At 35.5% G+C, this 9267-nt stretch overlaps 1 long non-coding RNA gene across 1 annotated transcript in view; it reads left to right on the forward strand.

Annotated features, from left to right (window-relative positions):
• LOC108362907 (uncharacterized) overlaps window positions 1-8748 on the forward strand; it is a 24356-nt gene extending 15608 nt beyond the window's left edge. Inside the window, exon 2 of the long non-coding RNA XR_001847531.1 lies at window positions 8660-8748. This is a non-coding gene — a long non-coding RNA (uncharacterized LOC108362907). The remainder of the gene's footprint in view (window positions 1-8659) is intronic.
• Window positions 8749-9267: the final 519 nt, after the last annotated feature.

Here is a 9267-nt window from a genome sequence, read left to right on the forward strand (position 1 = left end):
GGCAAATACGTCTCGCTTCCTTCTTCAGTTCCCTATAACGGTCCCACATGGCTCGCGTTGCGCCCGATCGCAGCGTGGCCCTGTAGGCGGCATCTTTTTTCTCTGCGGCTTCTTGACATTCCTCATCGTACCAGTTGTTCTTTCGGGCTCGCTGAAATCCAACTACTTCTTCGGCGGCGGTACTTAATGATCGGGAAATGTGGTTCCACTGCTCGCGTACGTCGGATTGTTGAAGAGTGCTCTCAGAGAGCAGGTGTGTGAGTCGAGTGGCGAATAAATTGGCCGTCTGTTGTGATTGCAGCTTTTCGACGTTAAGCTTTCCTTGCATTGTTGGGCACACATTTTTTGCTGCACAGAGGCGGGTGCGTATCTTGGCTACAACAAGATAGTGGTCCGAGTCGATGTTTGGTCCTCGGAGTGTACGTACGTCCAAAGCGCTTGAAGCATGCCTTCCGTCTATCACAACATGATCAAGAAATTTAATAATTATATAAAATTCTAAATTTTGGAATTTTTATTGTTTTCTAAACCTGTGAAAATATTCAAACTTGCTGTGACTTTCAACTGTGTAAAATAATACAAATTCGAATATACAACACAAAATACATGACACTTCAAGCTGAGCACACAGCTAAAATTTCAAACTCAAGTAAAATTCTACACACTTTTTCCATGAATTAAAATCTTCAAAAGCATCCATTCTTTAGGTTTGTTCCCCAAGCTACTCGAAGTCATTATATTCTTGTAGTGATATTTCATGATATTCCGGGAAATTGAAATATTTTCGGATTTAAAATATGTCACTCATCACTTTTTACAGTTGAATATTATGAAAATACATATAACACAGCTCTTTTCAAGTGGTGAATAAATTGGCCGTCATTTGTGATTGCAGCTTTTCGTCGTTGAGCTTTCCTTGCTTAGCGAACATTTGTCGCTACACAGGGGCGGGTGAAGAATTAATAGAAGGAATCGTTTTACTCTCACAAAGTAGTAGCATTTTATATTGCTGATGGTTTAATGGGACACCGTCCGATTAAAATCAATGCCTACATACTGGTACATAAATATTACATCTGATGAACACTATCATAGCGGTGTGGTGATATCGGGAGCTACTGCTATATATTAATTGCTTTAGCAAATAACACTAACAGCTATAAAAACAAAACTATTACGAAATTTTACAACTCTGTCATAAGTCTAAATTAAAACTATTTGTTATTTATTTAGAACGTAATCTATATAACAAATATACACATGTTATCAAAGTCATAAAAAACATCTGTATATATGTATATAAACATCTCGTATTTCTAAGGCAATGGCAACTCTTTGCTTGGCAAATGTTTTACATTTTTTGTTGTACCTAAACAGGCTTGAACTCTCCTGCGGGCGCACTAATACCATAAAAAATTGCGAAAGAGAACAATAAAGCAAAAGGTGAAGTGCATACAATGCAATATCTATGCGCTTGCCCAGTCGGACTTGGTTGCTTCTAAAATGTACTTGTAGCCTTGTTCCTTTTTCACTCAGAAGTAGTTACAAAAATATGAAGTCTTTAATTCGCTTTTATATAGGCGTGTACACTGTACAGCAAAAGCGGTTCTTTAAGAAGACAATTTTGCATGAGTTTGTTGTTGTTGGTTTGGAGAGCTTTGGATAGAGAGTTTCTCGTTCGAATTCATTTGCCGAAGTCAAAGCATTACAAAACGCTGACTTTAGCAGTGAAGTTTTTTACGACCTACAGCTTTTTAGCCTTCCATTGTAGGGAAAAAAGAATGTATGTAGTTATTTGTTCATGTAGATTTTCTCTAATTTTACCTACAGAATTTAAATATACTTCAAATTTCGCGTGAAAAAACCAGTACCCAAAAAGGCTTAGGGAATCACATTCTGCTTGGTCCGACTGGGTACTTACGCATGTATGTATGTATTTATGTCTGCAAGCAAATACATACACAAAAGTATATATGTAGATGAATGAATGCATGTAAATATGTATGTAAAGTGGAATTTTCTTGCATTTAAAAAGCCAGGCATACATATATGCATACAAACATATGTTCCGATTTGTGCATGTACATATGTATTTGTATGCGTGTAATTGGTATTTTTTCTGGTTGGTAGCAGCAGCAACAGCAACAGCGGCAGCAACATGCTGGAATGTTGTCGCTGCCAGTTACTTACATAGGCTTTACTTTTCCACTACTTTTCTGTTGTCTGTTGTCTGCAGTGTGACCAGATGATCATACAAACTGTAATCAAGTAAATTTATTTTGAAAAAAAAAATCACAAAAATCATATTCTGTAAAAAAAAGTGATTGGTACCCAAGAAATTTGATGTGTAAACATCTTCGCCCCGAAATGGCCCCTAACTAGACCGTAAATGGCTGCGAAAAAAGTCCTGAACTAGGCCCGAAATGATTCTGAAAAAGTTCTGTACTAGTCCCGAATCGGACTTGAACTGTGACCGAACTGTTCCCGGTCGCGAACTAGTCCTGAAATTATTGACCAAAAGTCCCGAACTTGGCTCGAAAAAGTGCCGAACTTTATCAACGAGGAGTGTTGCTAGAACAGTGGGGAGCAAATATTTGTATACATGGAATTCTCTTAGCGAAGAGTACAACCACTATTAACAACAGTAAACTCAGGTTGTTTCCAATGAAAAATTACAAATTTTCAGCATGGTCAACGCATGGTTTTTACTCATACCGAGAGCAGAGATGTTTACACATCAATACAACTCTTCACCACATCGAGACATGTAGTGAAAACGATATTCTTTAAATACATTTTTAAATCTTTCTCAAAAGACGGCATATAACAGCTGTAACGCTCGAGATATGCAACAAAGAGTTAAGTTAAGTTCCTCGCGATCGGTTATTTTCACTTTGAGCTTCTTGCCAAAGCAGATCTCTTTATTTACGAAATCAGCATATTTCCAACCCTGGGATCTTTCTAAGAATACCTGCTAGAAACTTATTTTTATAGAAGCAGTCGTCAGATAATCGAAATTGCAGTTCTCTCGTGGCTGTTGTTTCTTGAAAAAATATATATAGAAGAGTCTATCCTATAAACGACTCTTATTTGTAGTTTTTTGAGGCGTGGTATGGCAGCTTTTGTAGTGTCTTCTGCCACTACGCTACGCCACTCTGTTAGTCTTCTGCAGCCCCACTTCTCCCGTATGTCTTTAATACCATTTTTTTTTTTTCAAAATATGGTTTCCAGTTAATCTCATCTGTATCGTACCTAATCCCTAAATACTTGATCTATTCGGAGTATTCAAGCACTTTCCGAACTAAGATTAAAATTCTTAACCTGGTCACACTGGTTGTCTGCTGCCACAATGGGCTTTTTGTTGCTTATAATATTTTTTGCATAGTTTTCTTTATATTTCTACTTCGCCTTCGGTGCATGCAACTATTTCTTGCTGCTCTCTTAGTATTTTTTTTTTTGTATTATCATATGTATATTAGGGTGGTCCTTAAATGTAGGAAGAAAATGTTTACATCACATTTCCTAAGCCGCAACCCCAAAGTCGATGGTACTATAATCGAAGATATCACGTATCAATTTTGGTCCTGATTGGAGACGGATAAGGCGTGTCGCACGGGGGTAAAATTTTATATTACCATATGAAAATGTCTTAACCGATTCCAATCGGGACCAAAATTTATATTTGATATATTCGACTATGGTAGTAGCGATTTTGGGTATTAGATGAAAAAAATACTGAATTTTAATTTTTTGAGTCTCTATAGAGGAATCTGTATTTTGGCCCATGTGCGACATGCCTTAACTGTCTCCAATCGGGACCGAAATTTGCATGTGATATCTGTGACCATAGTATTACCGATTAAGGAGGTGAGACTGAAAAAATCGTTTATTTGATTTTTTTTAAGGACCACCCTAATGTACATACATATCACGTGTAATAATTGTGAACTATTTTTTATTTTATTGCGCCATTACTGTCTTCTGCACACTGTCAAGCGTAAATATGTATCATATTAAATTGCGCGAATACTTCTTAACGTTTCGATGAAAGAAATTAGCGGTCGGAGCAATGCTTTGGGCTTAATTAAAATATTTTTTCTAGCATTTCTTGGAACTATGCTGAAGAGGGAAACATTTAGAAAATTAAATATCATAAATTGTCTCAGATCGCCGCAACCTCTCGCGTAATATATAGCGTCTGATTGTGTTAAACATAAATTGAATAACAATATTTTAAAATCGACTAGAATTGCACTTACCAAAAAGTTATCTGATATTATCAAAGAAGTCGCTTCCTTTTTTTTCAAGTTTCAAGACCAAAGTGGAACAAATTAAAAAAAAAATTGTTCAGGGTCATGGTAACAATCATCTATCTCAAAGCTGTGAAGGGTAGGGACCGAGAACGCGTTTCGGTTTTGGTTTGAAAGAAAATGTTCGGGAACGTTTCCGTAGAGTAAAAAATCCAAGTTCCAGGAACAGAATGAGAACGAAACTTCCGAAAACATTTCTAATGAGAACAAAATACGAATGAAAGTATCTTGAACGCTTTCAAGCATAAATAAATAAGAACACAAGTTTGGTGAATGTTCTGCTAGAGAACAAAATGAGAACAAGAGTTATGAGAGCTTAACGTTAAAAATGAGAGGGGCGTCTGCGTAGTGAGATAAAAAATTATTTTAGTGAGAACCGCGATTGTTGATTCTAATCCAGAGGAAAGCTAGATCATTTCAACTTCCGGATCGTTTATCATTTGGGTGTCTATTTACGAAACAATTTTTCATTTTCTGTGCAACATTTTTGATCATTTTTAATATTCGAACTTTCAAGATAATGGAGCGCTATTAGAGAAATTTTGTTCTTGCTTTCATTCTTCGCGGATATATCAGATAAGATTTGTTCCCATTTCGTTCTCTGCCAGGAAGTTACTGATACTTTAGCTCCCAAATTGTTCCTCGAGGGTATTGTTCGCATTTGGTTCTCTTTGGGATCATTCCACAGAGTTTTATTCTTACATATATGTTTCTCATTGGTAATGTTCTTGACATTTTTTTTCTTATTTTGGTTGCTGTTTGAAGCATTCTTGGGAATAAAACTACGAGAACGACATTTATAATGATTATGATGATGTATGATCGTAATACGAGGTACCGAGAACAACCTGGTGAAGAGTGCTAAAAAATTTCTGCGTGCATGCCCTTAATCGAAATGGTCACCGAAGATTTGAGAAAGCGGTATTCCAAAGACGTCCTGAAAAGTTCCAATCTTCGTCTGTTGTTTCCTAAGCTGAATATCCACCTAGAAGCAAAACATACCATTGAACTTATCAAATGTTTTGGAGGGGGCAGCAATGGAAATTGAAAATTGAATGCTCTGATGCCATCTGCCAACGAGACACCTTCACATTGTGATAAAGATATACATATTTATATCCTATCCGACTATTAACGCTCTATTTCATATACTTTGCACATTTTCAGTCACGCTGAAAGATCTTTCTGTTCTTTACGTGCCCTTCTCAATATAAATTACGACATTGATGTAAAGACAGAAAAGGTGATGGATATATTTGTCAATATGGGCAACCAACGCAGAGTGGTGAAAAACTGAAATCTACTGTTAATACTGTTACTGTTAATAATTAATTTTTCAACCGATTTGATATTTTTTTATGTTTAGAAGGGATTGATAGAGACCGTTTTTGAATTTTTATATGTTTATATTAAACTTTCAGTGCAAAAAAAAGTTGAAAACAAAAGGGGGTGTTCCCCATAAAATAAACAAGTTAAAGTTTTAATGTAATGAACAATTAAAAAAAAAAATTAACCTTTTTTTGAGAACTTTTAGTAAAATTTTAGGAATAGAGGTTTATAGTCCATTAAGTATAATAAAGTACAAGTTTAAAGTGGCTAAGAATTCGAGTTGATTTTTTTGCTTACTGTGCTGGGCATTCCATATAAAAGACATTTCGGGCACACTTTTTATATATAAAAAAATATATTAAAAGTCATCGTGAATTCTTAGCCGCTTGAAACTTGGATCCTATTATACTAAACCTTAATGTGCTATAAAACTGCATACTTAAACAATTTTATGAAAATTAAGAAGTGGCGAAATCGTTTCTTTAACATTTCAAATTTTTTTTGTAGCAATATTTTCGCATTTTCGGGAAACCCTATAATTTTTTTCAACTATTTTTTGTTATTTAGCATTCATTAACCGGAATTGGAGAATCGATTTTCTTGAAAATTTCTACTTTTTTTGCACTTTGCGCTAAAAAATTGTATATAAGTAAATACAAATTAAACAAAAATCGCTCTACAAGTCTTTTCTCATTTTTATCTGAATTCATTTAAACAAAAATCAGTTATCAAATCCATTGTAAAATTAAGTTTCTGGACCATTTTGAATAGTAAACTCCTATTTGACACCACTGTGCACCCCATCAGTGTCTAAAATGAAAGTTTCAAGAATAAAGTTTATGTTTATTAATACACTCACTGAATAAGTGTAACATGTTTACTAGAACCGATTTCATAATCTGACTAAATTTATCAGACAATATACGATTATTTTAATTACGTTGGGTCGGCCATGAGATGTAATAAATCAAGCTGTGTGAAATATTATTGAACTTTTATCTTAGTAACGAGGCAAGTCGGAGTTCTTGGTCCGTATCATGATCAAATGGCTGATTGTTCAACAAATCACGGCAGTTCCTTGTCTATGTATGTTACTTATATAGTTTCAACGCGCACAATTAATAAATAGTTATGCTAGAAAATAATCGCTATCCAATAGAATTTCCGTCACCAAATATGTACATATGTATGTAGCATCTTCAGCGCTAAGCTTCGAGTTAGAGGAATAAATGTCTGAAATAGAAGTTGCTTCCTGTCGGTACATTGTCTATTAAATAAAATTTATTCCGCTTGCCATCGTATGCAGCACATGTTTTACATATGTATGTATTTACCAGTATCTATGTACATACATACCCTGCTAAAAATTGTGCGCCTAATCTCTAAAGAGAGTATTCCGAGATTACTCTCAATCGGGTACAATTGGGCATTAATTAGTCCGAACTAGTCTCATACGGGTACTAATGGAGGCCAATTAGTCTCGACTCATCCCTTATGGGTATAACTGGAGATCAATTAGTCCCCAACTCATCTCTAACGGGTACTATTAACGATTTAATGATATGTACGCACTCAGTCAATGAAATTTCATGTGCGGCGTTGGCACACAAAGAGAGTATTCGCCTAACAAAACTGAGCACCCCGGTTCGAATCTCAGCTGGAGCGATCAGTTCATTCCATATAAAGAGATCAAAAGAGGTATTAGTCGCATGCTCCTTTGCGATTGCTCCCGGAGTCATCCCGGATTAGTCCCATTTTTTGCAGGGTATATATGGAAGCACTCGCATGCACAATTATATTTATACAACATATACATATACATATATGTTTGTACATATTTACGACAACCAAGTGGATGTTGCAAACTAATCGCAGTTCGAGTGCAACAAATGAATTGAACGTGCGTACCATATGTGATACCTGCTTGAGTGTTCGTTCTCACACTTATTTATGTATGTATGCACATACAGACCATTTGTATGTGTGGAGTCATATGCATATAATTGTTTTAATTTGCCGTTGGTTTCTTGTTTTAATATTTTCTTAGTTCTTTTCTATTTCTTCGCTGGTGCTGTGTTTTGCCTCTAGCTATAACTAGCTTTGTGAGCATATATTTTGCGTTGATATTGCTTGTTGTTGTTATGGACTTAGCGTATTTTGCTCTTTTAATTTACCTTCCTTCCTTTAGAGCACTTTCTTTGCCACTTTCACGGCAATTCTGTTCGATGCATTTTTCCATAGTTTCCAGTGTTTTTCTGTTTTGTGCAGCATTTTCTCAACGAACAGTCACTGTTGTGTTTTATTAGTGCAACCACACGCCACACGGCTTTTAACACATATGTACATATGTATTTGCATGTTACTAGAGCTGAAACTATTCGTATATTAGAAAATCCGGATATCCGTTTGGAAATTTGTTTACGAAAAAAATCCGAATTACACGGATATTGTAAACATTATTTGAGCAGATGTGTAAAGCTATTCTCAAATTTACTGAAACTATCGGCTAACAAAATACTTAATTATACTCGTATAGAACACTTCATTAAAAACGAATAATTGATTTATTTTGGAACGTCATTCCTTGTCAAGTTTGATTTGGAGACAAACCGGTTTCGGCGTTGTGTCATATTCAATGTCATTTTTCGTTCTCGATGACACTGAATATGGCGCAACGCCGCCAATCTCTATTGTAGCTAGAAACTTTACGAAACTCAGACGCGGGATCGCGTAGCCTTAACTTCGGTATCTCGTTGAATAATTTCGGTCGAGTTTGCCACGCAGCTAACAAGACACCACTGCACTTTTTCTTAGAGTGTATGGCCACATACACTCCATATCTTCAAAAGATCTTCTCAAATTTTTGGGAAAATAGGAACTAGTTCCGTTAGGGCGCCATGCATATATCTCTTTTTATTACCTATGTGAATGTATGTATGTATATCAAAACCTTTAATGTTAAAAATTGTTAATAAATACACATACTTACGAATTCATTTATTTTCTCCTCTTCCTTTTAGCTCTATCCGTGCAATCAGTTTGTGTCGCAATGAAATGAAATCGCGGTTAAAAAATAATCACACTTCAAAACGTAATCTGCAAAAAAAAACCGGCCTCATTAAATCGAAATAATTGTGTTGTAATTTAACTTCGAAAAATTAGAAAAAAAAAGAGCACACAGCTTAAGATAAGTGATCTCTAAGTTGTGTGCCCGCGGCGGCACCACAACCAAACAACAAAAGGAATTAAATGGGTATTTTTTAAATACAATTTTAACTCGTGCAGCATGTAAACCAAGGTGAGTTTAAATATTTAATGGTGTTTATTAAAAACATTTTATAATTTAATTAACAAAAAAACGTGTAGATAAAGTTTGGCAATGGGTAGCAAGACAAAAAGTTCAATTGAAATACATTTACTGCTAGTATGTTTTCCTCAAAGAAGAGGATGAGAAATCTTACCAGAGAATATTTAAATAAGCAACAAATCAGTGATGGGCAAAATGGTATTTACTAAGCATTAAGTAAGTGAGCGACAGCCAGTCAGCACTCAAGGCCCTATTATCATTTGAGGTCAAGTCCTCTCTGGTTCTTGAGTGTATTGATAAGCTCAACGCCCTGGCGGAGTG

The sequence above is a fragment of the Rhagoletis zephyria genome, unplaced genomic scaffold (assembly GCF_001687245.7).
Source record: "Rhagoletis zephyria isolate East Lansing unplaced genomic scaffold, Rhagoletis_zephyria_1.1 Rzeph_scaffold_01139, whole genome shotgun sequence".
Classification (NCBI taxonomy): Eukaryota; Metazoa; Arthropoda; class Insecta; order Diptera; family Tephritidae; genus Rhagoletis; species Rhagoletis zephyria.